The sequence below is a fragment of the Ischnura elegans genome, chromosome 8 (assembly GCF_921293095.1).
Source record: "Ischnura elegans chromosome 8, ioIscEleg1.1, whole genome shotgun sequence".
Taxonomy (NCBI): domain Eukaryota; kingdom Metazoa; phylum Arthropoda; class Insecta; order Odonata; family Coenagrionidae; genus Ischnura; species Ischnura elegans.
In genome coordinates, this window is record NC_060253.1 from 88,583,077 (window position 1) to 88,603,361 (window position 20,285).

The 20,285-nt window shown below is 37.3% G+C and overlaps 1 protein-coding gene across 3 annotated transcripts in view; it reads right to left on the reverse strand.

Moving 5' to 3' along the window:
* Positions 1 to 20,285, reverse strand: part of LOC124164048 (CYFIP-related Rac1 interactor B) — a 211,033-nt gene that overhangs the window by 189,587 nt on the left and 1,161 nt on the right. The window contains exon 1 of one of the 3 annotated variants that reach the window (XM_046541215.1): positions 8,277 to 8,941. The exons of the other annotated variants lie outside the window; for them this stretch is intronic. The gene's annotated coding sequence lies outside the window, so the exon portion shown is untranslated. Of the gene's footprint in view, positions 1 to 8,276; positions 8,942 to 20,285 lie in introns of those variants that run through there. 3 annotated transcript variants of the gene reach the window in all.

Genomic DNA, 20,285 nt, shown 5'->3' on the forward strand with positions numbered 1-20,285 from the left:
AAAATCGTGGTGAAATAATATTTACCACATATAATTCAGAATAAATTATTCCATTCTTTGATATACGGAAAACCTCAACAAAGATGAAACCTACGGTAACTAACTATCTAACATATAAGCTAACGTAGCTTATGTAGCTTAAAGTTTATACGCTAACGACACGAGGTGTTACAATGGGCAGTTGAAAATGATGTAATAGCATCAAACGCACCATTAGTAAAAGAATTAAGTGGAACCAGAGAAGTCATTAAAAATTCTATTGAATTCAAATATGTGGATTCCTTCATAAGGATGGAGTAAGCCGTCCGAGTAGAAAGCACTAAATCCGATATAGGTACTTTATTCTGATTACAATCAAGGATAATTCGAATTCTTCGCTAGTACATCATCTAATAGCGATTATACGAATAATACTTTCGGAATCCCATTTAAGGAATTCACAGTGACCTCATTAAAAGCTATACACGTCGACAGAAAAAAAGAGGCTAGGAACTTGCTTCGAAACTCTGCAAAAATCGTGAGTGAAGGATATTACTCTTAAGCCCAACTTGTGGGAGTTTTTAAATTGCCCAAATATATTAACTGATTGATAGCAAAATGTTGGTTAATCGCATGATTTTTTTCTGTTCTTGCTCGCCTGTGCTCTCGAAGTTGGAATGAACAATTGAAAGGCATCGTGGATATGTATAGAATTTGAGTGAAATGCACGACAACTCCAGAAGTGGTAGATGTCTTTCCATTGAACATCCAAGAAGGGAATGTATAGGCGGATATTTTTCCATGCAATGAGCCCCAGAATCCGGCATAATGACACCTCACCATGATTCACTAAGCTTTGCAACATTGGTAACGGAAGACATTGCGCCCACGATTTGCTCGTGAACTCTAAGATGAACTTTTATGGGAGCGATACACCCTGATTAGCACCCATCACACTAATTACTGGAGCCATGGGAGTCATTTCTAGCCGGATGGTTCCTTAGCAATTTGGGAATCACCGTATAGCGAAACTGAGTGAAGCAAATTGAGCGAAACAAATTGCCTGAAAATGAGAGACGACTGAGACGAGGCCAAAAATGAAAGAGTTCGAAGTGTTCCGTTGGTAACGTGTGGAGGAAGGCAAAACCTGAGTTAATTCCTGTCTTGAAGAATTCAAAAATGACACGTAACAGTAATTTTACAGAAACAAAATATTCCTTAAGAAGTTCCTTTATAGGGTACTTACGAATTGAATACTTGAAATATTATAACAATATAACACTTAATACAAGAATTCTTCCGAGATTTCAGAGAACTGTCCTTTTACCTTAATCTTTTTCCGTAAAACTATGCAATACCAGAACTACTTCTACAAAAGATTCTTTAGAGCCCTTACACATTTAACAGAAAAGCTTACCAGCACATTTCGGTCTCTTAAAGCTGATCTAACCCAACAGAGCCGTTTTCAATTCTACAATTACGGCCAGAATTCGACAACTCAACACTCGATTATGCTTAAATTTCCCAACCCTTTCCACAACGAAGTCCAGGTAGAACAAGGCTCTCAATTATGACCATAAAATTGCTGCATAGTAATACAATGACCGCTAGATATCATCAACTAACTTTTGTCAATTACTCATTCACTTCCAGCAGCTCCCATGAGCTCTAGCCACGTATTAAAGGGATATATTCTAGTATAGAAGAATCCAGTTAGTTGGTCTACAGGACTCTAGGTGTATCCGCTTATTTGCGAGAAGTCCACAAGATTAGAAACTGATCGCAACTCTTACTGACTTTTCAACGGTTAATTAGGATGGGAAGCCGTTAAACGGACTACTCATCTTTAGTCTCGGCTAAATACCTTCTGGTATAAATGGATTTAAGAACTAAAAATCGATTTAGTACAGCCTCCTCCACCATTGACTTAATTCTGGGCACCTATCCTTTCTATCTCTCGCACCGCAATTTGAATCATAAGGATAGTTTCAATGAATGCTTCAGTGATGAAAAGCTCAGCGTTAACACTGCTCTACCATCCAGATATTCAAGGCCAAGGATATTCATCGTATTTGTACCATAAATGTGGTTTGTAATATAAACTTTATACTATTTATTTCTTTATCGATGCGTACCGCGGAGGACACGCTAAATGACAGGTTATGCTCAACAAATAAAATAGGAGTTTGCATCAGATGACTAGAGTTCGCAATGTATACATAAGGAATTCTTCGGAGAAAATGTGCAGTCGATAATTTGGGTCAACATGTACCGATCACGATGTGTCCCAATTAACAGGAATACACTGTAACTAGTTCCTAATTATAGCAAAACAATTGCTGACGAATGATCGTGAGGCAAGTTAGTGATGACGTGTGCGAAATATGTCATTCGATGACCGAATAATCGAGAATAGAATGATCACTGACGTCTCCCACAAACATGAAGTAAAGTAACAGTCCAACCTTGAGCGGTGTCGTAAGCATTAAAAAAACCTCACGCGCGCCCATAACAGGAAAACCGTCATAACGCACAGCGACCTCGTGAGGATGCGCTGTCAGCTGGCGATACTCTTTTCAAACACGCTAAGCTTTCAAAAAACACACGACTTTTTGCTCGGTGTAAATATAAATAAAAGAACCCCCAAGGTGATTTCACAGTAATCATAAGCCGAGGCCAATATTGAAATATGTACCAACTTCTGTATGAAAAAGGGGAAATGTAAAAATTGAGCCAGTATAATACGTATAAATATGTGAATTTTAATGAAATTCATTTCAATACGTCGATATTCCATATTATCACGCCTGAGTCGGTTGAATTTAAAAATAGATACTATTAACATCCTGTAGCTTCCTTCTTTTTGAGTTTAAAATTTGATCGAAATGAGATTTCTGACCGAAACAACAACATGTAAAAAATGCTATCGTCGTAATTAGTAAGTACATCGAACTCATCAGACCTATCACGTGAACTCAGATTACGCCAAAATAAATTTGATGGCAAGGTCAAACGCCGAAAACCGCATTTATACCTGTTTACTCTAAAGCGTCTTTCATCTCCTTGACAGTAAAAAAAATAAGATACCGTTGGATTTCTTGGGAAAGATAAAAGAAATCGTTGCTAATAACTTCCAATTTTTTACTATCGCGCATTCCGGCATGAAACATCAATAGCCCAGGCAAACGCCATAGAGTCAAAATACGCATGAAACTCCATTATAACGATACGGTTCACTGATTTCGGAATGAGGACAGCAACAACAGCAGAAGTCGAGTCCATCAGGGCGCAATTACAACATGCGTCTCGAAAAATCAAATATTTACACTCATGATCTCTTAATAAAAATATTATAAAACAGTGAGCTCAAGAATTTTATTAAATAAAAAAATGAAAACGAAAAATAATTGCTCTTCCTGTAAAATTTTAATTCGTATCAATATCTCACTGATAAAACTACATCTGAAGAAGGATTGGCGGGAGTTGTGATTTATGAGCACGATTTATTGCTTATAAAAACAATTGGAATGGCAGTATCTTGTTAGTAGAGATGGAATTTTTATATTCCACTGAAAAGAAACTAGCTTCATGTCTTGGTAAAATCTCCTTAATTTTATTTAAAAAAAAATGAGCAAAAAGGCCTGAAATCGAACGAAGAAATTTTTAAAAATTGTATCGGTAAATGCACATCCAAAAGACCAACTTAATTCCCAAAGCCAATCCAAGAGAATTACAGTAAAGTTAATCGAATGCCCTTGAGAAAAAACAGATTGGAAAGTACAAACATGAAAATGAGAGCTATAAAGAAGCAACACCAGTTCAGAATTCAGAATACCACAATCACTCCCTAATTTACTATGCGCTCGTATGGAATTCAGCACATGTTTTGCCTTCTTTGAAACCCTCGCTTACCAGCCTACGAGCTTTTTTTGCGGACATGCATGCACGGCTCATCGTCAGCGAAGCGGCAGAATATAAAGTATCGCACCGAATCGTTGGATGCGCTGAAACTGTGGGAATACCGTGAACAGTTTTCACTCGTCTTCGATCGGGAAAAAAACTTCAAATCCTTCCGTAAAACAATATCTCTAATCATTTGAAGGCTCTTTTCAGCGGTCCCAGTGAACCAAGTTCACCCCTACCTACCAGTTTACAATAAAAATAAATATTGTGTGCATCTTTTTGTGTCCTGAGTGTAGTTATGCTGTTTGTGCAAGCAGACACTTAAACACTAAGTTGATGACATTTGAAAACATTGAAAATCAGAACAAAATATTCTCTTTTTTTACATTTTTTATTATTCGCCCTTTTTCATTTTCTTAAATAATTTCATTTTTTCATTGCAAGTAGCAACTTTTTGCATTCTGATTTTTTTTTATTTTTCTCTTATCTTTTTTTCAATACGTATACTTTTTTTTTTAATGGTTGGACATATGGACATAGGATTGGATAAAGGCATACGATAAGCTTATAGAAGAGTTACTTGAAGAGGCAGTCTGTATGTGGTTGTAATCGAAGGACCGTTATTCAAAATGTCTGCAAGTATTGAGTTTTTAGCTGCCCCGAGCCTGGACTTAAAATTATTAATTAGCAATGCGATAAATTGATAAAAACTAGGGAGACAATGAGCGGAAGGTACATCTTTCATGGTAATAAATTTGAGAAGGTTTAGTGGGACAAGAAGGTATTTATTTGGGAGCAATTCCAGTTTTTTACGGATGGTTCTATTGTTCGCAAAGATTTCGTAGCTATGAAGGAGGGTCTGACTATTGAAGCATTTAATTCGACTCTGGATTTATGGGAGAGTGAAGAAGTACGGGAAAACAGAGCAAAAAGTGTGTCTTGTAATAATTGCTTTAGTGGTGCAATATTTAAGGTATTGCTGGAAAGTTAATATGCTGTATAAGATGACGCCATTCTTTGAAATAAGATGCGATCTCACATTATTCAACGCGTTTCCACTGTGAATATTTTGCGCATTTCTTTGTGTTGTGGTTATAGTATTATGTTTGTGTGAAAATAGACTTAAATACTCTTCGATAATATTTGCTAAATAGATAAGATAGGAGAATATTTGCAATTAGTACATTTTTGTATTCATTCAAGTAATTTATATATTTTATTTTTCATAAAATAAAGCAATTTCCTTAGTAAAATTTTTCATTTTTTCGTTTTCATTTCTAATTTTTTTTTTTAATATTTTGATTTTTCAGGAAACTTTACCACATAAATTATAACTGAAAATCCTTAAATATAGATGGAGAAAAGACATTGGATAGAATCATAGAAGACTCACTTGATGAGGCAGTATGAATGTAGTCGGAATCGTTGGATCATAATTCCAAATGTCTGTAGGTAGTGTATTATTTTTTTCCCCGAGCCTGGACTTAAACTTTTTCTCTAGCTGACAATGAGAGATAAACTGGTTCACTCCGTTCGATCGACTCTTTATAAGGCTACAGCATGGAGGGTCCGGTGGAACTGCTGCAGAGGGTATTATTGGGGAAACTGGAAGGACGCGGACTGCAACGTTTCAAGGTCGTCCGCTGTGAGTTTTCAATCATGCGAATGGACTTCTTGCGTCTGAATTACTCGGCGGGAAGGAGTCCCATAGGAACATGCAGTGACAACGAAGCTTGCTCGTTGAGGAAAGGACGCGTCGTTCCCGCTAGAACCGTCGAATCAAGTGGACTACATAGAGGTGGCCCCAGATCGTCTCTTAAAGCTTTATTTATGTTGCAAATCAGGGCTCATTTCTGTCGGCGCGAATATTACTTTAGAGGATCCTCCAGTCGGCCTCAAACGGTATTGTTTGCAAACATATTACCGCAAAATATTGGAAAATACGCATGATCGCATTGCACTTATCACCGCGCTGCGGACATTTTTGGAAAAAGATTAAAATACGACCGAAGTGGCAACAGAAATAAAGCTTCTGTGGGATGGAATTGGGCCTCCCCTGAGCAGTCCCCTTAGCTGTCGGGTTTCAAATAGGACCGCAGCGCGATCAGGTTTGAAAACCGACAGCCTAAGGGACTATGAGCGCAGAGTGATCAATTTATTCCCAATATTTTGGAGTATAGTACTTAAATTTCTAGGAATAGCATTGAAAAGGCATGAACTCGATAAACAATATTAACAGGAATAAAAAAATTGATGAACAGCATACAGCGTACTATCATAGCTCATCTCCGTTGTTTGTAGCCCTAAATTTGTTGCCACTTGGGTATTTGTATCTATTCAAAGTGCTTAAATTGTTTTTGCCAGAAGTGGAAATATGCCGAGTGAATGTGATAAATATAATTTAAGGAGTTTTAATAATTTAAGTCATTTCTACTACCAAACAGACCTAAGTTAACATTATGTAAACGCTGTTTTCTTTAGATGGGGCCAAAGTCATTTCATTTGCTGCCCGCTAATATTAAAAAAAAATCCTCAAACGTAATGTTAATACTTGTTAAAGACTAGCTTTTCTCGCAAGAAATAATTGAAAATTTATTTTGATATTATTTATTTAAAACACTCATGTATTATTTACTGCATTATTATTTTTTTTATTGGCATACATTTTGTTATTTGATGGTGGCTTAATTCTGGTCCTATGACCTTGGAGACCACCTAAGCTCCTTCTCTTGTTATTTTTGTATTCAGACGTAAAAACAAAATGTGGGAGTAAATAAATTATTATTATTAATTCTCCGTGAAATTAGGATCACAATGCCCACCAGAATTGAGGAAGAAAGCTCAGATAATTTATTTTACAGTGCGTAGGAATGGTGTAACGGCATGAATGCAATGTCTAAAGTACGGCTACACGATACATGTAGCAGAGGCTATAGTTGATTTAATGGCACTTTAAGAAAGAAATCACAATTGACAGCGAAAAAAGAACTACAAACTGTGACATCGTATTAGAATTAGATGCATAAGTAGTAACATATCTTTGACAATGTACCGTGTGCACCCAGCCATCCATTTATGTGTACCATAACATTAAGTCGACACATCACTGCTGCTCGATCGGTCATTTATATTTTTTTTGGCGTATCACTTCTCAAAAACTTACGCGATCCACTTAAAAAAACAAGGGTACTAATGAAAAAATCTTTTTCTTATTTACTTGATTTAAAAATTAAAATTTTGAGAAAATACTGAGGTATATACATCAAATTTGAGTTACAGGCAAGGGTTTAAATTTGGTTTCCTTGCGGTATTTTTTTAATGTTTTAAATTTGATTCAAGGAGGGAATGCTTTTGGTTATTAAAGAGGTTATTGATAAAAGGATGGTTGATAGTCGAATTTTGGTGAATGGAATTGATTAGCGCCAACGATACAACAATTGGGATGGTTCTATAACTATAATCAGTTTTTAGTCCCGGTAAATTGTGAACATATTAAAAATAATTAGTCGAGGGAGAGAGAAGACAGCACATGCCCTGAAAACCTCAAGATGATAGCATATTCAAGAGAGATGCGGTGGAACCGTTCCAGCATAAATGAAAAAGATTTTTCAGGTTCTACTTAAAAATCTATTCACAGCACTACATGACGCGCTTCGATACGATGATAAGTGACACTTGAAAACGATAAGATAGCATCGAACCTGTCGCGCAGTGAGTAACCCGCAAAATCTCCTCCATGTACACTTTTTAATAGGGGATTTCAGAGAAAAATTAAATCCGAGACGATGTAATCTATAGAGTGCATAACTTTTAAATGTTTTTGTTTAAGTTATTTTAACTTTTATTTCTGAAATTTCACTCAAGGTGAGAGTGCTTTTGGTTATGAAAAGGTTGATAATAATAATGGGATGGTTGATATTAGGATTTTAGGGAATGGGATAGATAAGCCCTGATACAAAGCTTTAGATGATTCTACGACTACAATCAGTCTTTAGTTAGTGTAAATTCTGAATGTAATAAAAAGTAGTTAGGAGAGATAGAGAAGACAGTAAAGATCCTGAAAACCTCCAATAATCAAACATCCCTTTCTCAACAACCTCTACATAACCAGAAGCCTTCCCACCCTGAATCAAATTTAAAAAATACAGAGAAAATACAGCAAATAAACCAAATTTTACTGCAACATAAACCCTCATCATTATTTGCCTGAATCTCAAATTTGATAACTTTACCTCAGTGTGTTCTCTGATGTGAAATTTTCAAGACGATTGCATGAATTTTTCGACGAGTAACGCGTGACAAAAAAGACCGCGGGAGTGATACGTCCTCTTAAACACATTCCCGTACTGCGTTCGCTCGGGAAACAGGATGACACTTGCACAACACATCCTTACCACAAAGAGCCCGGGGCAGGATGCTAACTCCTCACACCACAGAACCCAAGCCGGCTGAGAGTGTGTATGAACTTCCCGTCGCCGCTGCGCTGCCCAGGAAACCGTCACACGGCCCAAACGATGCACAAATCAGGGTCGACGGTTCTTTATTTTATGCCCACAGAAGTATGATCCTCTTCACGAATAGAGCAGGAAGAAAAAAGAGAGATGATCGGTCACTGGTCTAAATTCACTTTCAAACTTAACGCAATGTGCTTTCGGAAATAAATCAGGTACTTAAAGTTGGCACACACCCGTCAGAACCCAAGTACGTACACACGAAGTCAGAACCCAAGTTGGTACATATCCGTCGATACACTACTGCTTTACCGAAAAAGAAAGAAAGCACTCATGCGATAACGATAGCACTAAAGTCCCTTCCTAACGATGCAAAATGTTTTATGTTCACCAAGAAATCAAGCGACAATTTGGAACGTTGTTTGGCACACCACAGTAAATGCTCTCGTACTTCACCGAAACAGTGCGAAAGTTATGTATAGATACCGACGTGATTAAATGCACAGTCCCAAAAATATGCAACCTAGTAATTTTCGAAAAGAAATTAAGCAAGCGCAGTTTAGCACAAACGCCGATACGCTGGCACCTCACAGAAACGATGAGATAGGAGAAGAGTTTCGGACTACCTTCGGAAGTTTCAACTGAGTGGATGCACGTCGCACGATAAGATAGCAGGAGATTAGAAAAAAAGATAAATCGTCGAGCGGGAATCAAAGGTAAAAGTCCACGCAAGTGTGAAAGAGTGGCAAAGAGGCAACGAACGAAAACAACAATCCCTTGAAGAGGTAGTAACGGGCTTTTGTCCTCGCAAAAATCTCCACGACGACAGTAATGGTCCTGCATTTGCTGTGGTTTTACCGTGCACGTAGCAAAGGAGTGTTCTGTAGGGGCTGAATCGTTCCCCGATTTTTTTTCAAACTTTCCCAAAAATATTCTTTTCGATCTAGTGAACACGATGAAAGTTGGCGTATGAGCATTAGTATTAAACTTATTTAGTTTATTAATGCATAGTTCTACAATATTGGATAGAAATAATTATGAAGTAGTCAACGATTAAATATAGACGGTTCAGTGTTAGAACGTAGACCTGCCACGCGGGAGGCCCTGGATCGATACCCGGCCGATGCAATGTTTTTGGAGGCCTCAGTGGTGACGGTGCTAAATCTTTTAACAAAGCAGGTGTGAGTATTCAATATTTGTGTCACATATTATTAGTTTTTTTCCTACTTTGTCTCAGATTTGTTCAAATTTTAATTTTTTTCCGTGTCAGCAATGCAAGTTATCTCGATTAAAATATAATATTATCTAGGATAGGTTGTCATAACAAATTGATAGAAGATAGTGACGAGCTTATTTTCACCTCCCAACAATAGGAAATGTAGTACCTAGTTTCCGAAAGATATTCAGAAACTAATCTGTACGTAAGCTATCACAAAAGTCATTACTCACGCAATCTAATGAAACGAGAATATAGGCGAAGAGTTGCGGACTACTTTTGGAAGAGTAAACAGAGCGGATGAACGTAATATTAGTACCATGATTTATTTACGAAGAAAAGAGTGACCCAAGGTAATTAAAATTGTTGAATTAATACGGAGCAGCGAAAAAAACGTGGTGGTTTTAGTCCCCAAATGATTCGAAACAAAACGACGACAAGAGACTGGATTGAATTCCTTTGCCAACCTCTCTTTTAGGTTTCCTCCTAATCGGACAAATCTGTGGTAAACGGAGTGTAGCGCGAAAATTACACAGAAATTAAGAAAGGCGCAGAATGATATAAAAGGCTATGGGCGTGGACATGCGATCTCTTACGATACTCGTGGAGCTTGATAGCCTGAGTCACGCGACGAAAGCCACGATTACGATGCTCAATTTAATAAGAAAATCTGTCAAAAATTGAAACGTCGGCAATATTTAATTTCCTTCCCGAAACTAATCTGAAATCCTTTATCATTCTAGAGTAATGTTGGTATATAGAACGAAGACAAATATCGGTGGCAACGGAATTATTTCCTTATATCATAAATTATAGTATTAAATTCACCAGATTAAAGTAGCCGTGGCTAAGAAAAGCCATAACCTAAATAATTTCAAATTGCCGAGAATATATTGCTCACGCAAAAAGAGTCTTTCGATCCAAATAATTCTTTAAAAATTTCTCGGCATTGCTTTACGATTGACTGCATTTAAATTGACATATTTCAGAGGGTTGGCTGGAGTCGTGTTACAATGAAAATTACATCTAAGTTTCAATACACTCCGTTAGAATAATATTCCATAATTCGAAAAAAAATCAAAATTTACTTTATTTCCACACCTCCGAAAACAGCACTATTCGGCATTTACATCGGGATTTTTGATAAAATTTAACTGTAAAACGTGTCATTCACCACTCTGTATAAGGGTAACTTACCCAGGCGGGACTCGAAGGCGCGACGTTTGGTTTGGCAGGCGAGGGCTTTAGCCCGACTCCACCGTGACCTGAGAAACTAAATATTTTGTTGGTTTCTCCAGCCTTTCCTGTCAAGTCATCAGTTAAATTTATGCGTAAGCTTCGTAAAATTACTTTCTATCTATTTTGTCTATTATAATCAAACCTTTTAAAGTGATAAACCTCTCTTTAAGAGTAAAATTCTTCATGTCATGCTTATACATATTTACACACAGATTAAGCGTTCGGCAAAAAAAGGATTCCTGGAAATAGAAATATTAAGATAGCCAATGATACCGCCATAGTTGTTATAAGGCATCCTATAATTATTTATTTATTATATTGCTAGTTATAAAAATATGTTATTGCATATTAATATATAATAACTAGGTATGTTACAGCGGATAAAACTATGAAGTAAATTTAAAATACGCCGTATTAATTAGCAAGATTTTTTAAAAGATTAATCTTCAGTCCTTCATTTATATCAATCATAACTTCCATTGTAGTTACATAGATATAGTTGGGCGAACATTTTTAGCTCGTTAGCATATGCAACTGTAGTCTATTACACAACGCCAAAACCTTTCATTTGTGAGCGATAATAATGCTAGCCATTCAAAATACGTTTCATCAAGGGGTTAAAAGCCATAAAATGTACCGTTATGCATGTGAAAATATCTTCCGTATTGATTAAAAAGAAATTTACCGAGTTAAAGGGATACCTTTGAACAGACAATGAGAAAAGTTTAAATATAAAATTTACAAGTTCCGCGCATAAAAGTGCGTATTCAGTCCCTTTTTCTCAGACGAGCGACTTTTTTTGTGGCCAACGGAAGCATAAAAAAGTTAAAGGACGTGAAATTCATCGACGACAGATGCTCCAAATACGAATTCATCAATCAAATCATTCGGTGGCGGCAAGGGAGAGAAGGGGAGCATAACGCCCAAATGAATTCAGCCGAACGAGTGCGTGGCAACTTGGTGTAAGAGAACGCAAAAAGTCATTCCGTGCGAAGAGAACGATGCTTAAGCATTAGGAAATATATACGACACTGATGCCAGATGTCACTGATGACCAGGGCTTCAAACGGATAAATTTCACGACGCCGATTAGCTCTAGGATTAAAATGATAAACAACTCCCAACGACAGAGCAGCTCAATATTTTATCATATATCTGAAACATGTATAAAACATGCTAACATTAAATTGTGAAAATGTTTCCAGAGAGTGATAGAATTATTAATTGTTTATTTTATAGACGATTGGTTACGGTCAACGACGGTCATCACCATGAATACACTACCGATTCTTTATTAGCTTACTTGGAGATACTTACATTAAGTCCTTCAATTCCGATTGTTCCTAGTAACTATTGCGTCTAACAAGTGGAACAACTGAGGTAAAATTTTCATTCGTTGATGCATTTATAACCTGGAAAAACACGTAGACGAGGTAGGTAAAAAGGGTCTGTAATGAATATCTGATTATGTCCACCGTTGGATGGAACTGCTCATACTAAACATAAATTTTAGGGAAAATCGAATTCAAATTTTACTTATGAAATTATCGATGAATTTTCATCGAAGTTGAGGTTTAAAATACTTACTCTTATTTCGCACTTTTAAAGAGTGCCACAGTAAAAAATTTGGATTTCAAGGTAATATCCCCCAGCGCAAAAAAATCACACGTCTAATAAACAGGAAGCAGCGAACAATAATGCAATTTATTATTAGATTTTCCCGGTCGTTAAGTCGGAGCACTACAATCATTTAGCTTAAGTATGACAGTATTTGTTAATTTGTTAATTGCTCAAAATTTTAAGCGGTGAGAACCATAAATGTTATATTTATCGTGACTTTATTTGGCTCTCCTCAAATAAGTTCATGTCTAAAGAAATTTATACTCAGATTTTAATGTGAACTTTGTACGTGCAACAGTAAATTTTGAAAACAGCAGTCGCTAAAGCAAATGAACAACTAGGTCCAGATGCATATTTCATCACTCATCATAAGAAAAGTAAACCTGCAGTAAAATTGAGTTAGCTGATTACCTCAATAGTCTAAAACGACCGCTATAACAGTTCTAGCATGTCAAACAAGACCAACGCAGAAGATAGCACGTATTCAAAGTCTTGAAAACGAAAGAAAATCGATTAAGAAATGGTCAAAGTGCGATCACTTCAAACCTCTGATGAAATAACGCAACCCAATTAACCCAACTCCACCTTAGCGGCACAAATTTTCCCCCAGAATTTTTACGACTAAAAAACCAGCCGCATCCAAAAATAAGAAAATTGGAGGATCAATATGAGAAATTGTTCTGAAAGCACATAAGGTATCAATGGTATTTTTAAATCCCCTAATATCTACATAAATCCCGACAATAAACACACAACTACTGCAAAAGTGTATTTCCTGAGGAGTTTTAAATCTACGGGTGAATTTAATGCGATCAATTGCCTTCTTAGCTAAACATGCTGTGGAGGCTGACTGAAAGTTCTGATGCCTTCAGTACATCTTCGCGGGTAAAGGAGACGCGAGAACCTTGACTCACGCTCAAAGAGTGAATTGACCTCAATCACTGAAGCTCGGCTTCACTATCCGCAAACATTGCAACCAACCATAGTCGTCAGCTCTTGAGCCAAGTAGAAATACGCTTATCATAAAAGATTTATCTGATATAAGATTTAATCCGGCACAATTCAGCAACAACAGAGATAAAAACACTTCGTTTGGCAATGGAATTATGAATGACTTTTTTACTCGAAAGATACGGACCTTAATCTGAATTCTACTGCCGAAATTGTTCGTTGGTGACGTATAGTATGTAGACATAATAATGGAGGTTTAAACGGCGAATGTAGCTGTAGCGTTTTTAAAAAAATTGAGCGAGAAAAATGCACCTAGGAAGACGAATTGATTCAACCACTCTAAGTCGGTCATTGTTATGGAGGGAAACCTCTGAAAATTTTGCTGACGAGTACGGAAATTGGAATGGGAAAGAGTATGAACGCTACTAATGACCTTTCAAATTTTCACGAAACAAAGTCACAGTTACAGCACTTGTATTATATAATAATCATATAATTATAAATATAAGATAATGGGTATACGGATATAATGGCGAAGTCGAACACTTTTCCAAAATCCAGAAAAAAATTTCTGAACTTGGGGTTATATGATTTAATGGTTCCTGTAATGCATGCAGGGAAGGCTTAGCTCCAACCAATGAAATTCGTATTCGAATCCCCAATCTGAGGTACCATGTGCATAGATGTAAATGAGTAAATGCACCACACTCTACTCGCGGGTTCAATGGTCAATAAGCATAACTAATTAAACGAAGCACGAGGGCGTTAGCGATTACGTTCGGTTGCGTGAAGGGATCAAAAATGCAACCGCAACAAATCGTACTCTGATTCCGTTCATTATTTCACAAATTCATTTATTCACGAAATTCTACCGGTTCATGCACGATATAAGCAGATTTTCAAACCGAGTCGTGAAGGTTGATTCAAAACGTTCCTCACGGTAACTGCAAAAATAAACTTAATTAACCACGTTTAGTTTGCCAGAAATTCAGGGTGGAAAATATAATAAGCAATAATGTAAAAAATTACTTGGACTAATAGAGAAATCAGACTGAACGGAAATAACTGGAAGACATTCACTCAAATAACGATTGATAGATATTATTTTATAATATAGTATATTCCACGAAGGTAACTGAGCAGATTAGATTTTCAATATTCCTCGCGGGAGTTTAGGGGGTGTAATTATTCCCTTACGAAGGCATTGATTGCGGTATTAATGGCAAGCAACCACAATCGAATTAAAAATATATGCATTAATTATTTACAACGAAATTTAAAAGCATTCGACGTGTGAGGCACCACAGGTACAGGATCACCTAAAAAAGTGAAATTCACAGGCTTGGTTCTCGGTATGCACTTAATTTATCGTAGGAAGGCCAAGGTTAATTACAGGTTAAGTTATAAGGTAAGCATACAACATGATAATTTACTATAAAAATGAAATTTCTCTATGATGAAAGAACACAAATAGTCATTTCCACACTTTCAATTCCAATACTCAACAACCGACCATGGATTCAACACATAGTGGCATTTTTGGACTTGAAGATGTCACAATGCATTGAAACCAAGGTCAGTAGTGAGTGTTGGCATTAACAAGTGTTTAATTACCATCTGTGTTCTTTCATCATGGATATATCGAACTTCCACCCAATCAAGCCAGAAACGATTTTATATGAACTTTCTCTATTATATTGGTGTAACCGGCGGGTGGTCTACTCTCCTTTCAGCGATTAAAGAAAACTTCTACCTTTAATAACTGAGTGAGGAATCGATAAATAATATCATTGCGCCATAAACAAAATCGTCGAAGAGCGAGGTGACTCAGGGAAAGGAACTGGCCAGTGGCCCTACAACCCTGAATGAGTGAAATTCACATCCTTGTGGCTTAGTTCGGGGTGAGCTCTACCTATACCTATTCAAACCGTCATAATTGACATTAAAAATGGACTTTCTCCATTAAAAAGGTGGGTGGTAAGCAGCTAAAATTTTTCCTCATTTCAATTCACGCGCTTGTGGCTTAGTTAGAGATGAGATCTACCCTCTCCCATCCAAACGCAAAATAATTTACTTTACAAATGAAAAGGCTCCCTAAATAGGAGTAACCGGCGGGTGATAAGCAGCTAATATATTTCACCATTTCAAATCACACACCTGTGGCTTAGTTCAGAATGAGCTTTACCCTCACCTATCCAAACCATTCCTCGGGTTGAATAATTGAGTGAGTGAGGCACGGCGTTTCCCAAAGGTTCTTTACCTTAGGTCTTGAGAGTACGTTCGCGATATCTTTCTCTTCCGGATGTCACAAGTTCTCAGCTCAATCAACGTCAAGCCGGTACGAAGAGGACGAGATTCAAGATTAGATCCATCAACACCTCGAGTCTTGTGGGGCTGACAAGAGAGTCATTTTCAGGAGTGTGAAGGAGTGCGAGACCAAGGTTCATGAAAAAGGAGGAGGCCAATACCTAGAGTGCCTTGAGGGAAGAAGTGAGGATAAGGGATAACATAAAAGGGTAGACCCTTTCCGTTTTATTTCCAAGCGAAAACCAATCTCATATCCCTCTTCAAGCCGCGGACATTTGTCAAGAGTTTGCGGACACTATTGGATCATCCAGGCTCTATAGGTGGGTTAATTGGACGTCCGAACCACACAAATCAAACAGACTACGTCCGACAACCTTGGCCCCATTCTCCAAAGGCAGGAAATTTGTTTCGAGAGGTGAACAATGATGGCGCTCTTTATTTTTTTTATCACTACGTTACCTAACAATGGGTCGCGAGAGACTTTTTTTTGTGTTTTCACCCATTCGCTCTTTCAATCGAGTGACAGGAGAAAAAAAATAGGATCAGAATGGTTTTTAGGTAGGCATACCTATATTACGTCTGTTCAATCACTTCCTTTGACAACATTTAATCCAGTCGTCCTCATTCAATAGCAAAAGCGATGGCATCCGAGAGAAGCGTAACAAAAAAAATGCTCGACGCGCGATGCGCTGGACCGCATCGGGTAGGTAATTAATTATGTAAGGCGAATGACACTCGCCGCTGGATAAATTGATGGGATTGCAACCTATAACTGTCGCGTTGGTGTGAGATTTGCGGTCATATCTCCCAGCAGCAGCGTGAACTCAAACATAGGCATCGGTAATAACCGGTGACATGCGGCCAAAGCGAAGCTAGTTACGAACTGCCCAATAACTTCCCAAATATAAAAAATAATTAGGTATTATAACGCACATGGTAATAATTACATGTAATTAAATAAGCCCTTTAATTTATCAATTTATCGCCTTTATAAACCTTTCCCGATGCTTTCTCTACATTCGCTGCCATTTTATTCCTTTTTCAGGATTTGGAACGCCCAATCTACATTAGGTTCAGTTTTACAAATTAGACCAGTCGACATATTTTTAAGGACTGTAAACATGCCTCCGGCGCCCTGTCTTCTGATTGCACCTATTTTAACGTTTTTGAGTGAGGTCCATAAAACATTTATGACGTTGAAGCCACTAATAACCGAAGTAAAACTTATGGAAAAAATGCTATCTTGTTTTCTTCAACCAATTAACTATTTTTTGCCAGTTGCACCGACACTGCTCACAATTCGCGCTAATAACAAAGTAACATATTATCATTGGCATCTAATTACTTCAGCGTTGAAAGGTTAATAAAATTCATGTGAATATGAAATGACGGAATTTACTGCCTCAATTTTGTGTTTAACAGCAATTTTAAATTCACAAAAAACTAGCCCATCGAACAAACCAGTATAAAAGATATCTTCCTCCACTCAGTCAATTTTACAATTACCCATTCAACACATATTATCCCTTCAACTTATTTGTAGCTCACCATTAATAAGCTCCAGGGTCTAACCATTCAATAACAGCATAAAGCCATATTTAATTTTCAATCTGTTGTATGCATCTTGAATGAGAGCATACAAAAATTTATAATGAACACTCCAGGATAAATAATCATCTCGCAGTAAAATTATGTGCTTTTAAATTAAATATGATAATAAACATTGATAACAGGCTCGATTTTTCCTCATTGTTTCCCGTAATTAAAGTTTAATAATTGCGTACTAATTATACTTTGAAAGAGTTACAAATGGACCTCAAACTACAAAAGGTTCCTGACCCCACCTCAAACACATTAATATTTGACAGAACACAAGGGGTAAAAGGTTGTGAAATGCGTTTCCAGGGTAAATGAAGCCCAAGAAAAACTGCGATTTGATTAGTAATAATCACGCATAAAAATTCCGTACAGCATAAATAGGCGTGGATAGCAATAATGTCTACACCGGTAGAGAATGGTAACCGAGAATATAAAATATGGCTTAAATCTCGGTAAATTGCCTACACAATTCATACCGTTGACACAAAAGGATTCGAAAATAATTTCATGGCAAAAATATCCGCATGAAAGAACTTCGAGCAGAAAATCTCACATTTATCCAGAACTGTAAATTACAGATACATATTCTAACTTCCAGGACAGCAGGCATGTGTCAACCCTAGCCATAAAACCTTGATCGTCAACGAATGCGTTATGTCGTTTGAAATAAAGGAAAGATATACAGTGGTGTCACGGCAAAATTAGCAGTGCCGGACCGCACTTTCTTTAACTTTTTTTTACAAGTGAAATATTATTATGAGTTTTTTATAACAAGTTAGGCCTGCATATTTAAAAATATTTTTTTGTTTTGGTTACGAATGTAGGTATGTATTAGAAATTTTGCGGCACCAAAATTGATGAAAGTGTTATTTGACAATTATGTCTTCTCTTAACCACTGCCGGAACGGCGTTCTGAAGATAGATGCAATGGGAAAATAGGCAGGTACATAGGCGGTTTAGGCGCTTAAAAAATAAACAAGATTTTATTACGGTTATCACTACTACGTTCGTTTTATTTTTTGCATTACGGAGCCTCAGTCGTTTAATTTAATATTGATCACTTTCATATCATAATAAAGAGAATACTTTCTACAGTAATTGTTGTATTTTGTTTTTAATCTCAAATATGAGATGACCTGTCAGTGCCCCCCCCCAGAAAAAATCCTGGATCCGCCCCTGGGTAAATATTTAATTACAATTGAAGTTGTAATTATTTCGGCTTAGCTAATCCTTTAACTGCTTTAAACACCAATTTTCCCGTTCAAGGGAAAAGGTAAGAAAAAAAAGCCAACGTAATTTCAATCCTAGCGGCTTCTTTTGACCCAACGTGCCCAACACAACAAACGCAATCGATAAATTTCGAATGAAGTCGGTGAACCGCGCGGCATGCATTATTAAAAACACCGTCCTACTTAAGGCGACGGAATTCACGACACGGAGCCTATTTCCATGGCGATGAGCACGAACAAAGGCATGAGATCGATTCCCATGGACACCAAAACATGCAGCGGTCAAAGAATAAAAGGAAATAAGACAGACACTTGGAATGCCAAAAACTACTCAGGTACAGTTACCCTTTCGAATTTTTAGTTAGTTGCGAGTAGAATATATGGCTTATTAATTTCCCGTCGCATGACTCGCATGCCATCAATGAAAGCTGTCAGGGATATCCACAAGGTCATGGGTTTTCTCCTTCGCCGCCTATGTTTTGTTTAGACCTCAAAATGATGATCGACTCGATCATCGAAGCGTTTGGAAAAAATTGTAACGATTGACTCAGTTGAGAACCCGTAAAACCTTTACTGGTAGTAAAATATAATTATCAACTGCATTCCACCAAGGAATTAGTAATACGTGCAGGTAAAATAAAGCTATTTTTCTTAATTCCTCTTAAAAATTTCTGAGACATCAAAACGTGAGGATTTGTTGGTACTCACAAATAATTAAATTGACGTATAATAAAATTAATTAGTACCCATAAATTTCCGCTCGAGAAGTAGCATGACTATGCTATATTTATTTCTGCATACCTAGAATTGAAAAAAAGTAAAATATCATCGACCAAAACTGGTGTTCATTTATCTACGCAAATGAATATTTCAACTATTAGATAAAGAAACTAAGGATTATTTTCAACAAAAATGTGCCGGTTACGCAATAATATAAACTTACTACATTGAAGCCACGAAAATTAATGGGTTTATTGCTACAGTTAAATGTATGCATCATTCAAGAAATCAGATCTTTTTGTCTTAAACAAGACCATTTTCATAAAATCCTAAATATAAAGTTATTCATCCCTCTAAACACCTCAATGCGACGATTACAAGTAAAATCTCCTTATTAGTTAAAACAACCTGTAACTCAATCACTGCCTTCATTAGTGAATTGATGTATAAACATTGCCACAAAACTTAATATTTGAATATCGACGTCGATTACCGAACGGTTACCACGCTGTAAAACTCCTACCCATTTCTATTTTTTTGTTTTTAGAAATCCGTTGCAGGAGTAGTCTGTGACTGACTTGACGGATGGAAGAACGAGGTACGTAGCGAGTTACGCTGTAAAAGGACAAGTGGAGGGTAGGAGCCATATCAATCGACATGAAAGGGCTACCGGGGTGATCGAGGAGGAGGCGGAGGAGGGGAGAAGGGGGGAGGGAAAAAAGGAAAGGGAGAGGGGGTAAAATGCCATGCAGGGGGCGTGGAGCACAAATTCACAGAGGGCATAGGGGGGAAGCAGGGAAAAGGGTGGTTGGAGAGGGCCCACAATGGACTTGGGAATGAGGAGATTATGATAAATACGAGAGAGGGGTGGTGCGGATAGACAGGGCGACAACACCGAACCTGATTTTCACAAACGAGCTGGATGCTGCTTCCTGCTTGCCCGAGGAAGTGATGTCAGTGAGCCGTATAGACACTTCCGTCCTGAGTGGGTAGCCGTGGAAAACAGCATTCGCTCTGAATTTAAGGAATAAGCGTACCTGGCACGTTTACAGCCAGCCTGACAGGAGGGTA